We start from the raw sequence: 24,970 nt of genomic DNA, 5'->3' as shown, positions 1-24,970 counted from the left end.
CAGTTTATAGCTTAATCACTGTTGTTATTATTTGTTACTTCGGGTCGTGAAATTCTAATTCCCATCACTGAAGGTAAGTGAGAATTCCTACACCTTTAGTTCTGGTACAGTAAAGAGTCAATTAATTTTGTTGCCATTTCCTCTTATTATTCTCTCTATCTTCCTTTCCCTGAGGCTTTTTGGCCTAAAACTCTTTCCTAGACAATTAGTTGCAAATCCTAATTGAAGTAAGGAGTTTCAGACAGATCTCCCAGATAGGAGCCCAAGCACTTGTGTCATCTTCTGCTGCTTTTCCCAGGCCATCAGCAAGAAGCTGAATTGGAGGTAGAACAGACAGGACTCAAATTGGCACCCCAGAGGTGATGCTACCAGTCCAGGTGGTGGCTTTATCCCCTATGTCACAATGCTAGCCCCAGCTGCTACTTAAGGTAACTTGTAGTAACTTGGTGTGACTGAAGAAATAGTTTGGATCTTCAGATTTATATTTGTCTCCTAACTTTGATGACCTTTGGAGAATTAATTTTCTTTCTTAATATTTATTTGAGAGAGAGAGAGAGAGATTACAAATGGTCGCAATAGCCACAGGTTTGAGCCATCCATCCACTTTCCCATGGGGGTGCAGGGACACAACTACTTTAGCCTTCCCAAGCACATTAGCAGGAAGCTGGATTACAAATGGGTAATCTAGGACTCAGACTAGTGCTGTGATATGGCACGCCAAGATCACAAACAGCAGCTTAACCAATTGTAACACAGTGCTGGCCTTGAGAATTTTATGACGATTTTTTTTAACATTTCTGAATTTAAGAGAGTTATCTACAGAATAGAGAAAATGTGTCTGTCCTATAGTGATAATTAGTTATACATATAAATAAATAATATATAAACATATATTCATATATTAGCATACATACATACTGTACTATTCCTTGTAGAAAGTGGAGTTCTCAATGGGTCAACATTAGAGAGTGCTGAAATAGATAACAAAAATAGATATATTATTGTAATGACAGTGATGATAATGATGATGATGATGTAGGGTTGTTCTTAGGAATAAAAGTGAAGAAATATGTAAATCATCCAGGATGGCTTTGGTATGCAGCAGGTGCTCAATAAACATTGGTTGAATCTTCCCTCTCTGCCATGGGCTGCATGTCTGTCTGACCATTGACATAGTGAGGAATGCATTTTCCTATATCTGTGAAGAAATCCTGAATCTGCAGAACGAAGAAGAAAGCTTCGTATGAACAATGAGTTTCTTGGGATAATTTATGTATGGCGTTCCAGACAGGGCTGTACACCTTCTGGGCAGAAGCTATAGGAAGATACATCTGCACAAGGTGACAGAGAAAGAGTCTATGCATTTATACATCAACAGGAAGACAGGGTAGAAGCTCGTGTCTCAGTATTCCTTTACGCATGCTATAGAGCTGGCGCTTCAGGTTTTCTGCTGGTTTTCATGACGTTAGCAGAAGCACTTTTGAGAAGACTTAAATTTCATGGCTGGAGAGTGGTGCCTGTTATGCTGGTTGGTGGTCAGTGTCCTTCTGGGAAACATGTCAGAATGTTGGGGTGAGACTCAAGGTGGAATTGCTATGGTTTGCTGTCACACCCTGTCATTTCTCTCGGGTCTGGGCTACCGCCAATAGCAGGCAAAGCTTGCAAAACCCACCTGTAGCTCATGGTCCAATAGAAAAGTGTGAGTTTTCTTAGCTCTCTGGTGCCCAGGATGATTGTCTTAATTAGTTTGAGATGAAATAATAGGTTATCATAAGCTTGGAGTTTATAAAGCAAATATTTGATTTGTAGAGTACAGGAAACTGAGTCAAGGTCCATACGCTGGTTGGCAGAGGGCTGACTTGTAGCAATGTACTCACACAGCAGGAATAGGGTGAGATAGCTCCAATCTTTTCTTGTAAGGGCATCAATACCACTCACAAGGTTGCCTGCTCGTCACCTAATCACCTGCCAATGCCATCACATTGAGGATTAGGTTTCAACATATAAATTCTGATGGATATACACTTTCAGGCCACAACAGCAATTATCCTTGCAGCAGTGTAGAGAGTGTCTTTGAACTTGCTGCTAACTTGAAAGTGGCATTCCTTTATTCTTCAGTGACTTGAGCCTCAGCAGCTGCAGTATCTCATGGATGCAGGCCCTGCATGATCTCAGTGGGAAATGTCACCCTGCCCATTTGCCTGGCCATCTGGGGACTGTTGAGATAGACCACACTTGTTCAGAGTTTTGGCCAAAGCTGTGAGCCTGCTGTTCACAGCTCAGTTTGGCTTTGGGCCTTAGAGTAGAGTATGTTTTCTATACAAAAGAAGCTTCACTCTTAGCTTTGTAGGAAGCCTCATATTTTTAAAAGTCCTTTTCCATCATTAATCATCTTTTGTAAGCAGACATATTGTCCAAGTTTTCTAAATCAATACCAGGAATGTGAATATACAGTATTAAGAGTTCTGATCCCTTAAGAAAAGATCCCAAAAACTCACTAGATTTAGAGTGAGGAATTAACTGAAATTAATTGGAACACTGACAGCACTGCAAACTTTTGCTGTATTGTTTTTAAAAACCAGGAAAGCGGTTAGTACACAAAGAATGGTGCTCAGAGTAATGGCTTTGTCAATCTTCAAAGCAAAATGTTGCTGTGTTTAGTGTTTCAAATGACAAATGCCGACTAAGCAATTATTATGTGCTAGACATTTTTCTGGGTATTAAATGTAGAATAAGGAGCAGGTAAGCAAGAAAACTAATCTTCATGGAGATTTTTATCTTTGTTTGAGATGAAATAATAGGCTACCATAAGTTGGGAGCATTAAACAGCAAATATTTGATTCGTAAAGTACAGGAAGCTGAGAGACAGCAATTATACAAATAAATGGAATATATTGTGTGTTATGTGTTAGTAAGTATGAGGAAGAAAAATCAGTTGAGAGGTGTGTAAGTTGGTGGAGTGGGCACTGAGGCTATTGGGAATGTCCTTGTGGGTGATAAGTGGGTTGAACTGGCTGAACTTGTGAATGCGAAGGGCAAAGCCACTGACCTCAAGGAAGTGTTCAAGGAGTCGAGGACTGACCAATCAAATGCATTCCCTTCTGGTATGGAATATGTGGCTTTGCCAAGGTCTACACTTCCCAGCACCATCCTGGAATTCAGTGTGGCCTTGAGAAGTTCTCCCTGGTAAATGCGAATGAAAGTGATGTGGGTCATATCAGGAAGTGTTAAGGTGATAGATGTACCTCCCACATGGGCTCTTTTGCTGTCCTTTCTCCTGGGCCAGGATGCTACGCCTTAGACTTCCTTAAGAGGTCAGTATTGAAGATGTCACATCTGTGGTCAGTCCGAATCCTTGAATGACCATCTGGAGGAGAGCTGCCAACAGACTTGGGTACCCATTCTGGACTATTCTGTGAAGGCAAAAAAAAAAAATACACTTCCATGTATTTTTTTTTGTGCTATCATACTTTTTGCCACAATAATTTAACCTAAACTCATGAAACATATCTTTAAATCTAAGTAATTTTCTTTCTTACATGAATTATTACTGAACATAAGTAGCACAGGAAAAAGATCTATACTAACAGAGAAAAATGTTGAATTCTATCAGCAATAGGTAGGTATTTGCTAAATTGGGAATGGTATGACAAAAGAGAATAGGTTTGAGCACAGTCTTAATGAACAAAAATTTGGTTTGGGAGAGAAGAGAGGGAAGAGCAAGCTGAGTTGAAGTCAGAACTTGAACGAAAACACAAACATGACAGTGCAGATTTTGTGCTGTTTTTTTTACCTCCCTATAATCAAAAAGAAAAGAAGGAAAACGGCATAGTCTCAAATTATGCAATTTGATTTCATACTTTTGAATTTGGGAAATATGATGTAATAGAAAAGTGATTTGTATGTTACTAAGTTAAACATAGCCCTTATTTCTTGAAAAAGTCTCCAAGATGATGTTCATAGGTTGTGAAAAGTTGTTTTATTCAGTTTAAAATGTTTGAGTGTTCTTAGTCATAGGGGCTTAGGTATTAGATTAAACTGCAAACTTGTTTCTCTGAAAACTTGAATTCAATCACAGCTGAGATGATTTAAAAAATAATAGATGCCTGCAGGTGCAAATCACCAATGAATATGTTTAAAAATTTTAAAAAAATATTTATTTATTTTTATTGGAAAGTCAGGCTTACAGAGAGAAAGATAGTCAGAGAGAAAGATCTTCCATCCTTGGCTCACTCCCAAAGTAGCCGCAATGGTCAGAGCTGAGCTGATCCAAAGCCAGGAGCCAGGAGCCAGGAGCCAGGAGCCAGGAGCCAGGAGCCAGGAGCCAGGGGCTTCTGCTTGGCTTCCCACACAGGTGCAGGGTCCTAAGGCTTTGGGTTGTCCTCTACTGCTTTTCCAGGCTACAAGAAGGGAGATGGAAGGGAAATGGAGCAGCTGGGATGCAAACTCGCACCCATATGGGATCCCAGCATGTGCAAGGTAAGGACTTTAGCCACTAGGCTACCGTTCCAGACCCTAGTGAATAGGTTTAAAAAGATTACATTTTTCAGCACACAGACAGAAGCCATGTGATCTTCCTCTGGTTATCAGACAGTATACATTTTACTAGTATGTTTTGAGAATGTACTTTTTTTTTAAAAAAAAAAAGATTTATTTATTTTTATTGCAAAGTCAGATATATAGAGAGGAAGAGAGACAGAGAAAGATCTTCCATCTGATGATTCACTCCCCAAGTGAGCCGCAACGGCCGATGCTATGCCGGTCCGAAGCCAGGAGCCAGGGGCCAGGAGCCAGGAACTGCCTCCAGGTCTCCCACGCGGGTGCAGGATCCCAAAACATTGGGCCGTCCTCAACTGCCTTCCCAGGCCACAGGCAGGGAGCTGGATGGGAAGTGGAGCTGCCGGGATTAGAACCGGTGCCCATATGGGATCTTGGCATGTTCAAGGTGAGGACTTTAGCCACTAGGCCATGCCACTGGGCCCAAGAATGTACTTCTAACACTTTAATTCTTCCTGAAATTTCCCTTTGGTTTGAAACCAACACATGATAAAGACAAGGCTCATTGGCATATGTCCATCTTTCGCTCTAAACCAATTAGGAGCAAGGAGCTGTTGGACCCTGTAGAAGACTTCCTTCTGCTCTGGCAGGAACCTCTTCTGGCAGGAACCTGAATATATGCCCGTAATAGCCCAAACTGATCAAATGATCAATATGTGACCTTCTGAGGTGGTGATGATCAACCTGTTCTGAGAATGACATTTTCAACCTTTGTGCAAAAATTCACACTAGCACCTGCACAAAACACCGAGCTTAGTGCAAAGCAAAGAGCTGTGTTCCCCAGGGGTCAGTGCCATGCCTGCTCATCCTAATGAAAACACCCGTTCTGTTCACATCCAAGGTCATGATTTCTCCTCTGTGTTGGAGCATAACCGCCAGTAAACCTTGGCTTCGATTCATGTTGGCCTCTTGTCAATTTGTGTTGACAAGTGAGCTGAAGAACCTGAGGTTGATAATGTTGTCTCTTCCTGTGCTCTAAACTCTGAGTCTAGTGTCATGTTGAGTTCCACATGCTAATAAGCCAGATACTGTGTGTCCCTGTTTTTCAGATGGGGAGACTGAGATACAAAGGTTAAAGACTTGTGCAAGGTCTACGACTGTTGATTTCCACTACTGGTACTTGAGAAGATCTGGTTGGCTCTAAAGCCCATTTTATCAACAATGAAATCCCTTCTTTGCTGCTCCTTAGTATTTATTTTTGATTTCCAGGATGTACATTTTATATTATATCCAGGTTTATAGATATCAGACTATTATTTTTGGAGATTTTGGATTACGCAAATATCAGGCTTTCAAAACTTCCATCAACAATAGGAATTCTTTTTCAGCTTTGCCCTCTGGGGGCATGCTGACTTCTCCCTGAGCCATGACTTTAATATAACAGCATATCTCCAGTGTTTACTAGAATCGGGCAATTTCCTTTGGCCTAGAATTACCTTACTGGGTCACAGGACATCTTGATGATACAAGATTTCAAGGCATCCATATATCAACATAAATCACTGTTAAATCAGTGGGTAAAGCAAGGTCAGTTTGGTCTTAATTGTTTTTCTAATTTTTGAGTGGAATAGTTAAGCTTTGATATTCATTGCCAGGACAGTGGTGGGTTTCTTGGGGGAAAGATCTGTAATAGATTGTGTTGTTTTTCAGTGTGGGAGAAGCAGCATCCAGGAAGGGCTGACAGAAATGTAGAGCCAGCCATGGGTCAGATAACATGCTTATGTACATTTATTCATGTACTCATTAATCTTATTTATTTATTTGAAAGGCGAAGAGGGAGGGGAAAGGGAAAGAGACGGAGAGAGAGAGAGAGCATTGTTATTTAGTGGTTTATTTGTCAAATGCCTGCAATGGCCTGGGTTTGGCCAGGCTGAAGCTGGGAGTTAAGAACTCAATCTAGCTTTCTCATGTGGGTGCCAGGAACACAGCTACTTGAGCCGTCACTTGTGGCCAACCAGAATCTGCATTAACAGGAAGCTGAAGTCATGAGCCAGAGCAGGGACTTGAACACAGGTGCTCTAAGGTGGGATGCAAGGGTCTTAACCTCTAGGCTAAATGTCTGCCCTTGTATTTCTTTCTGATAGAAAAAAATATGACTATCTAAGAAAGAGTTAAACTATAAGAATAACTAATTTTTAGCACTGCGAAATTCAGTTAAAGGGAGAAAATGTGTCAGTATTTTCAAATGGAAAATGCAGATGAAACCCTGGTATTCCAAGATACTTCTAGAAATTACACTGTTAATCCTCAATGTGGAAATGAGGTCAAGATGTTGAGCATGTGTTGCATAAACGTCTTGAGTCACTTTTACACTCTGCACTCACTTGTGACATCTGAAAATGATTCAGAATACTCTGGATATTGACTTCATGATTCAAAAGAAAAAGGTGATCTCTTAGATTGCAGACAACTAAATGATATTATACATAGATACCTTAATTTTTTTATTATGTTTCTTGAGATTTATCTATTTATTTCGAAAGTCAGAGTCACAGAAAGTGGGGGAGAGTCAGAGATCTTCCATCTGCAGGTACATTCCCCAGATGGTTGCAATCACTAGCACTAGGCCAGGAGTCACAAACTTTATTGTGGGCAGCAAGGCTCAAACTCTTGCATCATTTTCTGTTATTTTCTGACATTAGCGGAAAGTCAGGTTGGAAGTTGAAAACTGCACCTCGAACCAGTGCCCATATGAGCTGATGGTGTCACAGGAGACAATTGTACCACAATGGTGATCCTAAGAACCTTAAAATATGCTTGCTTGTTGTAAGAGTTGTTTCTATCTCCTTTTTTCTTTTCTTTTCTTTCTTTCTTTCTTTGTTTCTTTCCTTTTCTTTGTTTCTTTCCTTCTCTTTCTTTCTTTCTTTCTCTTTCTTTCTTTCTTTCTTTCTTTCTTTCTTTCTTTCTTTCTTTCTTTCTTTCTTTCTTTCTTTCTTTTCCTTCCTTCCTTCCTTCCTTCCTTCCTTCCTTCCTTCCTTCCTTCCTTCCTTCCTTCCTTCCTTCCTTCCTTCCTTCCTTCCTTCCCTCCCTCCCTCCCTTCCTTCGTTCCTTCCTTTTTACTTATTTATTTATTTTTACTGGAAAGTCAGGTTTACAGAGACAAGGAGAGACAGAAAGATCTTCTGTCCACTCGTTCACTCCTTATGTAGCCTCAGCAGCCAAACTGAGCTGATCCAAACAGAATCCAGGAGTCAGAAGCCAGGAGCTTCTTCCCAGTCTCCCATGTGAGTACAGGGTCCCACAAAGCTTTGGTCATCCTTTGCTGCTTTCCCAGGTCACAAGCAGGGAACTGAAAGGGAAGTGGAATAGCTGGGATACAAACCAGCGCCCATATGAGATCCTGGCAGGTGCAATGCCAGGATCTTTAGCCACTAGGCTACTGTGCCGGGCCTGAGTTCTGTCTTTTTTATTCCTGCTTGAGAAAGCAGAATGGTAAATGGTATGACTGACAAATAATGTGAACTCTTCAAAGCAAGGGAATATGGTCCTCTTTATTCAATAAAATACCTATTTGTCATGTCTGTGCTTCTGAGTAATAAACACCATCATTTCTTTATTCACTATCTGATGAATTTCTGCTTATTTTTAAAGACCACAGACCAGTGTCTTCTGAGATGGCTTTCTGAATGCTCTCTGTGTGCACACAGAAGTATCTAACTGAGGGTTGGAGCTGTGCTCTCCCATGAAGCCAACAACCTTTATAAATGTCATGTCCCGGGCCTGGTGGCGTAGCCTAGTGGCTGAAGTCCTCACCTTGAACGCACCGGGATCCCATGTGGATGCCGGTTCTAATCCCAGCAGCTCCACTTCCTATCCAGCTCCCTGCTTGTGGCCTGGGAAAGCAGTCAAGGATGGCCCAAAGCCCTGGGACCCTGCATCCGTGCGGGATGCCTGAAAGAAGTTCCTGGCTCCTGGCTTCGGATCGGCACACCGGCCGTTGCGCTCACTTGGGGAGTGAATCATTGGACAGAAGATCTTTCTCGCTGTCTCTCCTCCTCTCTGTATATCTGGCTTTGTAACAAAAATAAATCTTTTAAAAAAAAAGAATAAAATAAGAATGTCATGTCCCAGTCACCTCCATGTTCCCTGTAGATAGCGCAGTGTCCTACACACAACTGTGTTTATGCCACCTCCTACTTCCTTCATTCTTTCTTAACTTATCTGTAGATAATCAGAGCTCCATGTCAGAAATGAAACTGAGCATAAAATGTTAGCAGATCATTTGTCTTCCATTTTCTAAGTTCCCATTATTTGGCTATTTAAATTGGCAGCCAGAGGGGAGGAGAAAGTGGTGCAGGCTCTCATACTCTCCCTGTTTTCATTCTCACTTACTGCTGTCTGGTCTGAAGCTGTTGCATTTGACTCCTGTCAACTTCTTATGACCAGATCTGTGCTGTAATCTTATACCTAATTAGACAATCAGGCAGCAAGTCCTGGCCCCTGCCATTTTGAGGGATGATTTATTTTTCTTTTCTGTGCTTAAGAAAGTAGAGACTGCAAAGTCATTTCAGAGGTCAAGCTGCTCCTTCCTCTGGTCCAGTGAAGATCTCCCACTCTTCTGCCTCCTTTGAGCTATGAATGGATGATTTTCTCTGTCAGGACTGGGTGGGAGGAAGGGGGGGATCTCACAAGATGACATTTAGAAGGAGATAAGACTAGACCTTGGTCTTGCTGCAGTCCCCTGTCAGTGCGTCTCTGTCCTACATAAAATCAACAGATAGCTCCCCAAAGCACTGTCACCTGTGTGCCTACCTCCCAATTTCCTGTTTTTCCCCATTTCCCTGCATCAGCTCTCAGACTCCTCAGATTCATTGGAAGAAGTGCTATGCAGCAAGATTCTTGCAATTCTTTTTTTTAAGTTTTATTTATTTGTTTTAATTGTTATTAACATTGTATTATGTGATACAGTTTTATAGGCACTGGGATTCCCCCCATCCCTCGCACAACCCTCCCCCCATAGTGGATTCCTCCACCTTGCTGCATAACGACAGTTCAAGTTCAGTTGAGATTCCTTCATTGCAAGCATATACCTAGCATAAAGTCCAGCATCTTATTGTCCAGATAAGTTCAGTGGCTTCTTGGGGAGACTTTCTCTGGTCTGAAGGTAGAGCTAACAGAGTGAAGTTCCGGTCAGTTAAAAGCCCCAACAAAACCATTCCAAGTGCCCTGCTCACAACACAGCTTTCCAGTGTCTGGAATCCTCTCTCCCTACATGTTCTTCCTCTTCATTCTTCTCCAGCTAGTTAGCTCAGTATTTCAAAATACTCACTGTGTTTTAAGCTATTGGAAACAAAACTGAAAATGCTGTCAAAGTGCCAAGCACTGAGGGCCCAGGTAAGCAAGTTAAAGAAGGGTTAAAAGTAACCAACATGTCATGTAGGACTTGAACTAGGGAAAGGCTGTGGTTAACTGTGTGAATGTTGGGAAGATAGGAAGCACACAATTCAGGGATTAATTTTGGGCATAATTTATAGAAGGACTCAATGTACCTCTTAAGAGGGACAATGTTTGAAGTCAGAAATGATGAAACAACACTATTATATCCTGAAAAGAAGTGTGAATGCTGGATAAAAAAAGGACTTGGCTCCAAGGAAGGCAAGTAGATGCATAAATTTGGCCTTAGATATAGTGAAACACAACAGACTGAACCAAGTCCAAGATAGAGTCTTTCAAATTATCTTTTCCTGTGATCCCAAAGAGTTATGTGACGGTCGAAGAGAGAGGGACTTAGAGTCTGAATGAAGACGCCGGGCTAATGAGCAGAACCACTTAAAGATGCATTGGGTACTAGAAAAATCTGGACGTTAGCCCTTGTGGGAGAAAGACACTTTCTCTATGCTCGGGTGAGAATGGAAACCTATTCAGTGACTGTTGGAAAGAAATAGGCAACATGTTGTAAAAGGCCACTTTCAAATGTCATTCACTGTAGTAAAACAACCCAAATTCCTTCTTTTTCTTCTTTTTTTTTTTGTGGCTGATCCACCTTTGGATTTTTTTTTTTAATTACATTGCATTATGTGACACAGTGTTATAAGCACTGGGATTCTCCCCACCCCTTCCCGAACCCTTTTCCCCCTTGATGGTTTCCTCCACCTTGCTGCATTACCCCAGTTAAAATTTAGTTGAGATTCTTTCTTTGGAAGTATCTACCAAGCATAAAGTCCAGCATCTTATTGTCCTGATAAGTTCAACAGTTTCTTGGTGAGACCGTCTCTGGTCTGAAGGTAGAGCTGATAGAGTAACATCCCAATCGATTAAAAGCCCCAACATAACATCAACAACGAATTACTACATTATGGTATTAATTGACATGGTATTGATTAACCAATATATTAATAGGAAAATGCAGGTTCTTAACCACATCCTGTGACTTCTTCATAGACATTTCAATTTTGGTTTATATTCAGTCAACAGTTTGGGTTCAGTTGGGATGGGTGTGCAGAGAAATCCCCAATACCCCAGTGAGGAGCAACCAATCCCTGTGTCCCACCTAGTTAGGCATGAGTGAGTCCACACTGGCCACCTCCTGTCTGATTCCAAGCCTTCCCAGTTGCTGTCTGTCTTTCTATTCTAGGCTTTTGTTTGTTTGTATGTTTGTTTGTTTGTTTTGAGGGGTTTCTGGAGTGATCCTAATGGTCATTGCAAGAGAGGGTGGGGACCCAGAGCCAGAATTAGGCAAGGACCAGAACAAGCTTCTTTCCCTAGTCCCAAAGGAAGTTTATTATTATTCTGTTTCTGCAGACCATTCAGGGTTCTTGGTTGTCGTTCTGATGATGCTGATTCCTGCACGACAGAATTTGGACTTCTTCCATCTCCTGTGGAAGCTCCAGATGGGGGGTGGGTGACTTCAGAATTCTCGGCTTTCGAAGGCACTCCTATTCCAGATGGTCTCCTTGGCAGTTGGGATGTAGTCCTTGGTGAGCATATTGACAGTCCTTGGTGAGGGTCTGGAAGTCTTCAGAGTAGAGATACAAGCCTCCTCCTGTCCACCTGCTCCGCTCTGGGGTCACACCCCGCCCCCCGGCTCCATGGACACGACCTCCTGTTAAGAGGCTATCAGGGTCGCTCCCGATAACCCCCTTGTGCCTTTGTAGCTTTACTATTGTCTAGTGCTGGTCTATGAGTTACCAAATTTGATCCTAGTAGGCTGTATTATACAACTTCCTCACACTTTTTAGGGAGATGGAAGATTTCTCTGCATTCCCTCCCTGTTATGGAATAACACAGGGTATTAAGAGTGTTTTAGGTTTAAAACTTCCTTGATGTAGATCATAAGCAGTCTGACTCACATTTATTGCTGTTTTATAGATTACATCACATTATTTTAATGCATTGGATACAGGCTGTTAGAGATTGCAATAATATTACAATATGATTCACAGCCCCAAAGCACTGTGGGTTCGGCATGGAGCTACCTAAGCAGCCAGTCAAGGATTCAAAATCCCGGAGCTCCGTGGCCTGGCAGCCAGCAGGCGGAGCCTGGCGCCAAATGGCGCACTGGCAGGCCCGGGAGCCATTCACCACGTGCACATGGTGGCTGGTGTGTGTGTGGACTAGGCATGAGACATCCACCCTGACCTGGGGGGCCCATAGCCAGGTGGCTGTGGAAGTTCAAATCTCCCAGGCCCAAGGACCCGCCCCCTTCTAGTCCCCTCCCCAGCTCAAGCACCGATCAGAGCAGTGGGAAGATTTGGAGCTGCCTAACAAAACCCGGGACTTACCTCAGGGAGGTCAGTCCACGGGGGTCTGGCTGGCTCGGGAGCCGCTCACCACGTGCACGTGGTGGCTGGCATGTGTGTGTGGACTAGGTATGAGACACCTGCCCCGTCCCGGTGGCCCCAGTAGTCAGGTGGCTGTGGGAGTTCAAATCCCCCCAAATTCCTTCTAAGGCTCCTCCACACAGTTGCTAATCCCTACCCTAGCTCTGAGCCAGTTGAACAGTCTTAATTTGTATTCATACCCTGTTCCATGATGCTTCCACGCTTCCATGCCTCTGATCTTAAAGAGGTTTTTCTGCTGTAGAGCCTGCCTCATTTGTGCTGCTTCACATTGAATGCTGCTTTCTTGGCTTTGTTCCCAAAAATCTAGATAGTAACTCTAGGTATTCACACTGAATACTGGGTCTCTAGACTCCAGCAATCATCCCTGACACTTCACTCTGTGTTTAACACATCCTTTTTTAGGAGTGTATCTTTTCCCTCTTCCCAACAGACTTCCCTATCCCTGAATGTGAAAATTAGAAACAGACTGATGGTGGCATGTCAATGTAATGTTATGGTAGCCTACCTCTATTCTGTGCACATTAAATTTCTTTTGAGGGTTTGATAAAGGAGGGGCATTGGCCATGTTGAGGACACATGTATCATCTCTGTGGCTCTTATCTTGTAGAGTATGGCTAGATGCATCACTCAAAGGCATTTGTGCAATGGAATAGAATTAGAAATCAGACTACCCCTGAGTTTACACAAAAGATATAGTCAGTGATGACTGAATGAATTTCAGTCTAGTTACATATGGTGACTTAGCAGAGAAGCCTTGAAGGCTTAGAGAATTCCAACATGATCACATAGTAATAGTTCCCATAGTTGCACAGGTGTTCTATGAGTTTCAACTATATTTACTCATTTTTTCTCAATGCCCATGTGCCCCTATAGATAATAACACTCTGTTTTTCCTTTTATTTTAACCACTTTGCATATGACTCATTGTACCTACAATGAAAGACTCTGACTCCTTGACTTGGAATAACAACATGGAATGGAGTAAAAGGCAATGAGTTGTGGGGTAGGGCTAGGGACGAGGAGGCAATTTGAAGCATCAGAAATTTTGAAAAGCATAGGATAAGTCTTAGGATCAGAAGTGGGCAGAAATCAGGAGCCACATAAAGAAGAATGATTGTGGTCTTTTGGACCAGGAGAGCCACCATCAGGAGTGGCCTGGTTAGACAGGAAAGACTAGGATGGAACTTCCATACTGGGGTTTAAATAATTTCTGAGATCCCTTTTTTCTTACCCAGAGTCTGGGTAAGCTCTCAATAAATGTTAACATTTAATGTGCCAGGCACTGGGATGAGTTTCATATTTATTAATTCACATATTCTTGCAGTCTTTTGAAGTGTGTCCCCACCATTTAATAAATGCTGGACTTGGAATTTAGGGAGGACAATTTACCTGCTCCAGATTGCATAGCAGTGATGGCATTGGTTTCCATGTGCCAAAGCAGGTGCTTTTCAGCAGGATTTTGTGCTTCCTCATTCACACAGGGATCACAGTGTACTTTGTTTTGGGCCCATCTGATGACTCTTCTGCTTTCCACTGAGTGATTTAAAAAGCACATATTTTCCCAGGCCCTGTTCCTCCTCTGCAGCCAGGTCATGCTGGATCCTGGAGGTGCCTGTTGACTGCTCTCAACAAGTGCTGCCAAGAGGCATTACCAAAATGGGCAGTGATTTTCTTTTGGAGGAAGAAAACATGAGTAATAAGAGCTAGATTCCAAGAGCAACAGCACTGAGCTGTTTTTTCTTTCCTAAAGAAATGTTAAACTTGAAAGGGCAAGGCTTTTAAACGGCTTGCTTCAAGATCAGACTGTTTTTCAGAAATTCAAACATTAAAAATGTGGCTAGCATTTAAGTAGAAGATTATATACAAATCCCTACTGCTCCAGGGAGATGGAATGGTAGAAACTAGTATACAGAGGAGCCGAGATGCATTTTCTCAATTCCAATGATCCGCCCCCCCCCCCTTTTTCATTTTTAGTTACCAGTTTTAAATTTCTGAAGAGAGGCAGGACATTTTACTACAAATTTAATTTTAGTTCACTGTAATTTTGAAAGCTGTGGTTACCCATGAGGTAACTTGGGACCACTGGAGTCACTTACTTGTGCAGGGAACTTGGTCAAAATCCATGATTTCTCTTTGCATCAGTTACTCCTTCTGCCAAGTGCAGACAATTACACAGACATCACTGAACTGCTTGGGAAAGAAAATAAGGAATATAAAGGTCTGTAATTTGAAAAAGACCCTTTGAATATAGGGGATTGTCATCATGTGTCCTTCTAGACCATGTTTCCTATGAAGGGTGTGGTTATGGCATGCAGTGATGGCAGCCAAGACTTTAATTCATTCATTGAAGAAATTTTCATTGTCATCTATTATATATTGTTTATCATGGTCACTGAAGAGGTTGAAGTCTGGCTGGAGGTACTCCATAGTGCAGGAGCAGTAAATAATGATGAAACACTTGATCATATTAGGAGACACAGAGGAAAACAAAGAAATGTCCTCTCATTCAGATTTGAGCAGCAAGAAATACGTTGCATTCTGGCACTGTTGTGGGCTGCATGAGTCTTAGAGAAGCAGAGGACATAGAGTGGGTTTTGGAGTTAACTGGGGTTCTAACTCTCATATCTAAAAACTGTGTTTGATACTTCATTTTGGCATCCTGTGCAAACTAGAACAGTTATTAAGTAGACACTCAACAAATGTTTGTTGAATCAATGTATGAAAACCATGCTTAACTGATACCTGATTCACAACAGCTGTTAGCCTAACACTGTGTGTGAGACAAAGTGGATGGTTAGGGGACCAGAGGCAAAGGGAACAATATCTGGGAAGGTGTGGGGGCTTTCAAGAACAAACATTTTTAAGGGCACGGTGGGGTAGCAAGAGTTGAACATGGAGGCTAAGTCAGGAAACACATCCCACTGGGCCGTGGAAGCTAGGGGAAGGAGTAATTGGGAGCTTCTGGACACTGTCTGTAAAGAAGATGCAGTTACACAATCAATGCATTTGCTGTGGTAGGGCATTCAATTCAAGAATACTATGTTAATTATCAATGGCTGGACACATGAATAATTTCATTCATACCATAAAAACCCATGGGGGCTGTATTAGTATCCCCAGGAGAAGAAGCACAGATTCAAGAAAATTAATTCCTCTAAGGATAAATAAGAGGCAATACAGTGAGGCTCAATCTCATGCTCTTAACTCAGGTATGAATTCTGCAATACAGATCTCCCAATCCACCTCTCCAAGAGGTGCTCAGCACTGGCTAAGGAAATTCTAAAACAGAGGCCAGGATCATGTACGTTTGGCTTAGGAGGTTGCCAAGAATGAGGGCATTGTATTTGCTTTACATTGGATGTATCACTCTGGGTCTCCATATGAGTGCGCTTATGAATGTGTGTGTGTGTGTGATATACATGATATATCATGAATGTTTGAATACATAAGTGTATGTGTGAATGAATGTGTATGTATGTAGGTGTGCCTATATGCATGAGTGTGCATGTATGTGCAACTGAGTTTGAGTTTCTATGTGTGACTTATAAGAGGAGAGTTTGCTATGGACAAGACTGAAACAAATCTCCTGCTTTGAGAGGTGGGAAGATGCCACGTTTTAGGCAGTAGCAACAGCAGCAAAGTTACTCAGAAGTCTGTTGGAATCTGGAGCAAGACACCACTGCCAGGATCCAGCAACCACGTTTTCCCTTCCCCTTCTCCTTCCTGTACAGAGAACTTCAAGCCAAACGATTTGGCTGGGTCACTCTACCAACTCTTACATTGTATTCCCAAGAAGAGCACAACCTTCAGCTGGAGACTTGCCTGCCTCTAGGGAACCATGTCCCTGTCTGCTCCCAGCCACACCTAGGAAGCCTGTTATTCTAGGAGCCAGCAGTGTCTAGAACCCCCTGTGCCAGGTGAAGGAGTTGGATTGCAGGCTGAGGTTCTGTTGACTAGCCCTTTTGGCCATACCCAAAGTCCTGCTCTCCAATAGAGCTCTTATCATAAAAAGCTAATTTTGTTTTCGTCTTAACTTTCTTGGTTCCCATGTCTATCTTAGTTGGCTCTGAATGCATGGGGAGAAGAAAAGCACATTATTTGCTGCTTGAAAGCCCTGAAGCATTGGCCTAACATTAAAGGTTTGTTCAATGTGAGTGCAGAGTGCTAATGCAAGGGAGGGCACACAGAATTCCACTTGTGCATTGCCTTCCATGCTCTGTGCGTTTCCAGAGGCTGTTTTTACTTAATGGGCATGGGGAGCTTCAGCCTATAAGCCCATCTATAGGGTCATTCGAGGACATTTTCTCTGTCAAATAGTTTTGGCACCTTTATGTTAAGAATGCTCATGTGGGAGTCGAATACTATAGTGTATCAAGCAGATGTGCAGAGAAGATATGCATCAAGTTGCTTTTGCTGTAAGAATGATGTGTAAGAATCAACCACAAGAACTTTGATGCACATAGCTATCTACGTTAATCTGCCAGTGTTTAGCTGAGATCTACCAATGTTTAGCTGGGTGGCTGTGCTGATCTTGTCTCAGCTCTCTCACATATCTGATACTTCCCTGTCTTTTGGCTGAGCTAGGATGGTAGCTCTGCCTTGCTCTGTGTGTTTCTTATTACTTAGCAAAGTAGCCCAGGCAGGGTCTTAGGTACCGTGGCATAGAACTGGTGCACTCCATCTTTATCCTTTTAGGAGAGAAGTCCGCAAGTCCAAAATGACTGGGAGGAGTAAAAGTGGGCTTGTGAGTGCACTATCCACCTCAGAAGATAGAGAAAATGCTGGTGAAAAGGATTTGGCCACATATGCATGTTGCGGGATCACCAGCAAGCTGATTGGGATGGAACATTGTTTATAATGTCTCACTCATAACTGGTCCTGATCAGGGTGCACACTTTGGCCCTGCTGGCTATATTTTACTGATAACTTTTCTGATCGGTCCGTACTGATGTTGTACAGGTTGTAAAAACTTTTGAATGTCACCCTTACCATTTTCCATTTCATTCATCAAATCTTATCAGTGTTTGACTCTTTAAGAATCAAATGGTTAAATAGGGCAAACACATATTTAAACAGCCAGAGAAACATTTGCTAGGGTGAAGGAGAGAGGGCACATTCCAGGAAATAGGTGAGGACATACCGATTGCAGAGGAGCACTTGGAGTCTGACAGATACAGGAAAGCAGCAGAGACAATGGTGTAGTGTTGCAGTGACCAGATAACCCAGCAGCAGTCAGGGAGCAGCCATGTGAGTTCCACTGGTGGCTGGAGCTCTGCCAGCAGCCAGGGAGTTAACCCGGAACTTAGGAGGTGAACCCAAATAAAGAGCTGCCCGTCATACAGATTTGCTTGATTTGACCAGGAACAGAGATAGAACAGCAGATCCCAAGCAGGCATTATGGGAACAGGGTGGATTTCTGACTAAGAGCCCAATCAGAGCCACATAAGATGCCATTTTGTGTAGGGAGGCAAGATTTTTGGGATAGGATTGCACATGCACTAAGTTGGGAGCCAATTCATTTCTGGATCAGTGCATTGCACTGATGTGGCATCTTATAGGTTCTACTCAAAATAGTATGGGTAGCCCCCATACCTAACAGCAGGCATATCCAGAACTCTACCAGTGGCACATCAGGCATAATCTTGTACAGGGTGGCAAAAGCTTTGAGACTACAGGGACAACAGCTGGGAGTGAACTCACTTCCAGCACAGAGCATTGTATTGGTCCCACATCAAAAATAATACCAAGTTTGGCATTTTGTGACTCAAAACAGTTCCATGTGGCCCTCATTCCAGCAATATCAGCACCACCAAAAACCTAGCTATTTAGGATACCTGATGTCTTCCTAATCCTGGGAACTGCTTGAATCGGGAGTGGGAGAAAGGTTGTGCAGACAATGGTGCAGTTTCAGCATGGAATCACAGGAGGTGGAGAGTGGTGTGCCAGGAGCTGGGGCTATGGAGACCATGGTGGAAATTTACTATAAAAGCCCAGATCTGAAACTTGCTGGGAGTAACACAAGTAATTGCAAACAAAGATCGGGTTACCAACCATAACAAGTAAAATCAAGTTGTAGACTTGAGGCTGACACAGTTTAGAAACCTACCTCAAGGAGAAGAATCTGCTAGCCAGAAATACAATGACCAAGAGCAAAAGAAGAGACAGAGGCACAGTGAATATTACTGAAGATTCCTTTACAAAGGAGCAAAAGCCCTTGCCAAACTCAGAGTTAACTGAGGAATACATTGAGAAAAATGAGGGATAGAGAATCCATAAAACTCGTTATAAAGCTTTTTTTTAAATCAACAACAAGAAGCACATACAGGAGTTCAAGGATTTAAGGAGCATGTCACACAAGAAATAGCAACTCTGAAACAAAATCAAGCTGAATTGTTGGGAATGAAGGATGCAATCGAGCAAATTATAAAATCCAATGGAAAGTCTCAATAATAGATTGAAGGATGTAGAAGAGTCTCAGAATGGAAGATATTTCTTGTCACAATGGGGAAACAATCAAAAAGGTGGAAGTAGAGCTAGGTCAAGCAAAAAAAAAGTGTTCAAGAATTAAGATATAGTATTAAAAAGACAAATATAAGAGTTACGGGAGTTCCAGAAGATGCAGAAAGAGAAGCTGGGTTTTAAAATGTATTTAATGCAATAATAAAAGAAAGCTTCCATAATCTGGAGAACAAGTTGGGAAACAGAATATAGGAGGGGCACATAATTCTCAACAGGGTTAGCCAAAAGCAATCTTCACCATGACCCATAATAATCAAGTTCTCTTCAATCGAACATAAGAAAAAGATCCTTAAATGTGCAAGGGAAAAAATCAATTGACTTACAGAGGAATATTAATTAGACTCACAGCTGACCTCTCAGGCCAGAAGAGAATGGAGTGGCATATTCCAGATTCTAAAAGGAAAAGAATTGTTATCCCAGAATAACATACCCAGCAAAAATTTCCTTTATCCTTGAAAATGAAATAAAATTCTTCCACAGTAAAGAAAAGCTCAAGTAATATGCTTCATTTAGACCTGCCCTACAAATGATACTTAGAGATGTTCTCTTGATAGAGAAAAAAAAATTGTGCCCACCAAAACTAAAGGTAAATGCAAAGAACATCCTAGTAAAATAACAACAAAAGGCTAAATTGATTAACAACTCATTCCTAAAATGATAGAACCAAATTACCACCTATTCAAATTACCTCTGATTGTAAAAGGCTTAAACCCATCAACTAAATGTCATAGATTAGTAGACTGGACTAAAAAAAATAAAACAACAAAACATCTCTCTGCTGCCTAGAGGAGACACATCTCACCAACAGAGATCAGCAAAAACTATATCTCATGGATTTCGGTGTTTTTGATTTTGTTTTCTTTTCTTCAAAACAGTTTTTTTCCCTCTCATTAAGTTATTTACTGTCTCATAGCTCATACAGTAAAATCATTTTATCCCAGAATGTTCTTGATTTTCTTTTTCATTTCTTCAGTGACAAATTAGTCATTTAGTGGCATGTTATTTAACTTCATGGCATTATAAATTTCTATTTTTCTTCCTGTTGTTGATTTTTGTTAGAGGATTTTCATTTAAGAGGATGAACAGTAACTGTGTAATGGGGACTATCGTATCCAGATGTGAAAATACAATACAGTATGCATCTCTACTTCCAGATCAAAGATGGACTCCCAATGAAACTGTTGAATATATCATGACAAGAGGATGCTGGACTCTCCGTCATTGTTCATGTCCTCAGTGATGGACTTATAACTGTTTATGAAGAACTATACGATTGTAATAATATAGGGAGTTCAGTGTATGGAGGGAAGGGATATGGGGAAGGGATGAAGGAAATCCCAGGGCCTATAGAGCTGTACATAAAATGATAATAGCAATTTAAAACATCAAAAAAGATTCCTAGCGTCCATGCTCTCTTGTTTACAGATTCAGAGTTGCCTCTTCTCCTGCATGGTTTCCTGAAGTTGCTTTTTAGGTGTCCCCCTTTTCTGTTGGCATTGTCTTTCCAAAACATTCTCTCGTGTGCTCACCACTCACTCTGAATTCCTGTATTTTGACCGCTTATTGCCTACCTGCATATTTAGTGACTGCGACAATTCCTTGTTTAAAACCATTGCCACTTTGATTTGGAAACTTTACTCTGCTACTCTTTCCAGGCTCCCATGTATATTTCCTTTGGGTTGTGGCTCAAGCATCGCTGTTTTCAGGAAGTCTGCCTCCCTCACTTCAAGCAAATGGAAGAGTCTTGCTCTTCTGTGCTACTGCACTCCTCCTGCCCCCTTACTATGCCTCCTTAAGTCTTACTATGCCTCCTAAGGTTAGGTTGCCTCCTTAAGTCTTTTTTTTTTTAATTATTTTCATTACAGATATACAGAGAGGAGGAGAGACAGAGAGGAAGATCTTCCGACCGATGAGACTCCCCAAGTGAGCGCAACGGCCGGTGCTGCACCAATCCGAAGCCAGGATCCGGGTATCTCACACTGGTGCAGGGTCCCAAGGATCTGGGGTGTCCTTGACTGCTTTTCCAGGCCACAAGCAGGGAGCTGGATGGGAAGTGGAGCTGCCGGGATTAGAACTGGTGCCCATATGGGATCCCGGCACGTTCAAGGCGAGGACTTTAGCCACTATGCCATGCCTCTGGGCCTGCCTCCTTAAGTCTTAACCTGCATCCCTGCATTGTGCTCCAGACTGGAGCTTCCTGAGGGCAGGGTCTGCCTCCTTTGGGTTTGTGTCCTCAGCACCCTGGACAGGGCTCATCTACCTACAGGCACTCCTTAACTCATTTGATTTTAATGAAGATAGAAACTCACACAATTCACAGTATATTTACGGTAGAGTACAGTACATTCCTCTTGCATCCCCCTGCACCCTAACAGTCTCTGATGCCTAATGAACACACACATACCCAGAGGGTTCATACGGGGTACTAAATACAGTCATCGAAAGTTTCTGCTTTGATGTCTTTTACTTCAGGAAGTTGCTTGAGCAGAGGGTAATTACCACTGTCAATGGTAATAATTTCTCCATATTCTGGTTACATGTCCTGTTTCATTTTGACGATCAGAGCAGCTGTCTTTAAACAAGTCTAGCGGCAGAGCTTCCTGAGGCATGCTTCCTTGTGTCTGATTACTCTACCACAGGAGCGAACCAGAGCTGGAAGCTGAGGGTGCAGCGCAGGATGAGGCCAGTCCCTCCTTCCAGTACTAGATGACAGTGCTTCCTGTGTAGGTGCAGCACCAGCTCCACTGTGTAGGCAGCTAGTGTGTGGGGACTCCTCCTCTCCTTTGCTCTCACCAGGCTGTGAGGGCTCTCTGCCACAGTTCCAAGGCCCCAAGTATTCCTTTGCTCTTCTGGGACATCAAAGGCCAGCAGCCTTACAGACTCTCATCTTTTTTTTTTTTTTTTCTCCGCAAACTTGCTTTACAGGAGGAAACAAGGCTGCTTCAAATAGCTTCACTTAAACAGCAAAACAAGACTCTACACCTGTGTGTTTGCAGCTATGTCACCAGTGGCTGATTTGCAAATCCCACTTCTGGCAATGCTTCCTGTGTCTGCCAGGGCTTAAAACTTGCTGCGGTATTAACAGCAGTAATTCCGGAGTCCACCAGACTGAAGCTTAGGTTTGGTGACCCACAGGGCTCGGTGACCTCAGAAGGATAGACCCCATATCTTTTTCTTATCATAGATAAGATTTTTAAACTTGTTTTGTTGACCCAAGGACAGGGCAAAGTGACTCAGGACACATAGGTAGTAAGCTACTGTTCTTGTCCTTATTTTACTGGTGATCTTGGTGGGAAAATCTTAAAAAGCTGGTGGAAATACACTTAGGTCCAGAATGCAAATTTCAGATCTCCAGTGAAGCAGGAATAATGGCAATTTTTACGAACAACGCATTTCAAGAAAGGTGCACCTTTTCCCATATATGAAGGCTGGAAGATGACCTGCCGGCCAATGTGTAGACTCAGTGGGAAAGGAAAGGACGCCTTTGGCAAGTTCCCTGGGGATCCTTACACCTCGCTAACAGATGTTTTCAATATGTTGGGGAGTTAGGAAAACAGTCAAAATCAATACCTCAGAAATTTTAGTCCCACAGCTAAGAAAAGATCCATGGGAAGAGAAGGTTTGTCTTTAATAGGGTCATTTCATCTGATCCATGGTTGGGTTTTATTTTATTTTTAAATGAAGTAAACCTGAAGAAAAATTGCTGTTCAACACACATTTTTATACATATTTCCTGGCTTAAAAAGGACTGATTCCATAATTGAAGCAAATGTAACACATATAAAGCAACAAATGAAAACACATGCTGGCACCACCAGTAATGAGTTCCCTCACAACAAAACGTATCTAAAGAAAATATTGTAAAGTTTGCAATCCATGTGAGATAGTTTGGACAGGAGGAGATCAGCCTCATTTTTCTCATACAATATTGTAGTATCTGGGCTGCACATGGGTAGGAGAAAAGAATGTTTATTAGTGCATTCACTTTTTCCCCCTCCCTATGTTTTTCTGCCTTATTTTTATGTGATTATGTAGAATAACTGAAAGAAAAGAAATTTCAGAATCATAGTGGAAACAATGCTCATAGTTTGGGATTGACATGTAACTGTTCATTTTTTTAACTTAGTGTATTTATTTATTTATTTATTTATTTTAATAATCTTAGTTGATTAGGGTACAAAGGGTCAAGGGCTACAGGGTGAAAGTGGGTAATATCATTGTTTCCACACTAATACATTTTCCCCTGTATCTGGGGTTAGGGGAGTAGCAAAGGGAAAAGCCTCACCCAACTTCCCACCCAAAACCCAACCCCAACATGAGGCGTGCTCCAAGGGTCCTGCTCAAACAGTTTTGATAGTTCATCAGTGCTGGATTGCTGCCAATCTCACTGTCCCAACCGCAATGAAACCTGTTCAGAGTCCACTGGCTGACAGTCTCTTCATGGTTGGGGTTCCAAGATCAGCAGTTCAGTTGGAGAGCTATTCAAAGAAACTTCATCTGAGTTCATCCCAGATCTGATTCTTGCGTGAGTTTGCTAGTACAGACTCCAACACCGTTCGTCACACCAATCAGCTTATGCACATGCTGGTCATTGCGATTGCTGGGTCCGTTCGGTTTCCAGCCCTGTCTTCCTCATGAACCAATGGGTGTTGTAGTCCAGCTCGATTCTACCCACCTCATACTCGGTCTTCATGCAAACCAGTTGGAGCTGCAGCCTAGTTGGGGCTACTCCCCATAACCCCCACCAGTTCTGCCCCCTACCCTGGTTCCCATGCTTGCCAGTATGTACCGCAGGCTTGTCCAGTCTGTCCCACATCCCATTTAGCTCTTGCACACGTCAATGGGCATTGACGCCTAGTTCAACCCAACCAACCTATTATCCAGCCCATACACCTACAGGCAGGTGCCTTTCTGTCTAGCCACCCCGCCCCTATCCTGGTTTTCGTGCTGTCCAGTAGGGGTGGTAACCCTGAGGGAGGTGCTCACTATTTCCCTACTAGGCCACACCCACTCCCAGATTATGCAGTCTCCAGGTGGTTCTGGCATTTGACTTGACAGAATTAGCTCCCAGTACCAGCCTCTGCCAGCTAATGCTGTGGCTAAGCCCAAACACCCCTCAACCCACTCTAATTTTACTTGCACAAGTCAGAAAAGTCAGCTCACTGTGAGGCCCACAGGTGCTATAGCCCTGCCTAGTCTGAACTTCCCCCATCCCAATTCATGCTTTCCAATGGAAGTAGTTATCCAGCAGGGGTGCCCACGTTCCCCTGTCGGCTTTGCCTCCTCCCTGATTGTCACATGTGCTGTTTGTGCACTGCAACCACATCTGGTACGGCTCATCTCACCTTGGCATTACTTGTTGTGTACTGGTATGTGTTGCAACCGAACCTGGCTCGATCTGCACTCTGTTCTGGTGCCCGGATTCACCAGAAGGTAATGTGAACAGGTTCAGCCTGGTCTGCCCCCAACCCATGCCATGTGTATGCCAGTGGGATAATTTCCATTGCCTGTTCTGGGTTGTTCCCTATTGTGCTTCTTGCGCTTGCCTGCAAGCAGGGGACTGTGTCCTGCCAGAGAAGTTGTCCAGACTCCTCCATCAGAACCTCTCCCACTGCCAGTTTTTGCGCATACCAGTTGGTCCAGGAGCCAGCACTACTCAGTTCACCTCCTGTCCTAAGAGGAACAGTGGTTTTTCCTGACTGGCCTTCGACCCAATCTGGTTCTTTCTTTTTTTTTTTTTAAAGATTTATTTTTATTATTTTTTCATTGGAAAGGTGGATATACAGAGAGGAGAGACAGAGAAGATCTTCCGTCCCATGATTCACTCCCCAAGTGAGCGCAACGGGCCAATACTATGCCGATCCGAAGCCAGGAGCCTCTTCCGGGTCTCCCACGCGGGTGCAGGTTCCCAAAGCTTTTGGGCCAGCCTCGACTGCTTTCCCAGGCCACAGGCAGGGAGCTGGAAGGGAAGCGGGGCTGCCGGGATTAGAACCGGCACCCATATGGGATCCTGGGCGTGCAAGGCGAGGACCTTTAATCACTTGCGCCACCGCGCCGGGCCCGACCCAATCTGGTTCTTGTTGTTGGATGTTTCAACCCAGCCACGGCTCTTC

The sequence above is a fragment of the Ochotona curzoniae genome, unplaced genomic scaffold (genome assembly GCF_017591425.1).
Source record: "Ochotona curzoniae isolate NIBS_2020 unplaced genomic scaffold, NIBS_Ocur_1.0 contig_291, whole genome shotgun sequence".
In the NCBI taxonomy this organism is placed as follows: Eukaryota; Metazoa; Chordata; class Mammalia; order Lagomorpha; family Ochotonidae; genus Ochotona; species Ochotona curzoniae.
This window is presented reverse-complemented; position numbering follows the sequence as displayed.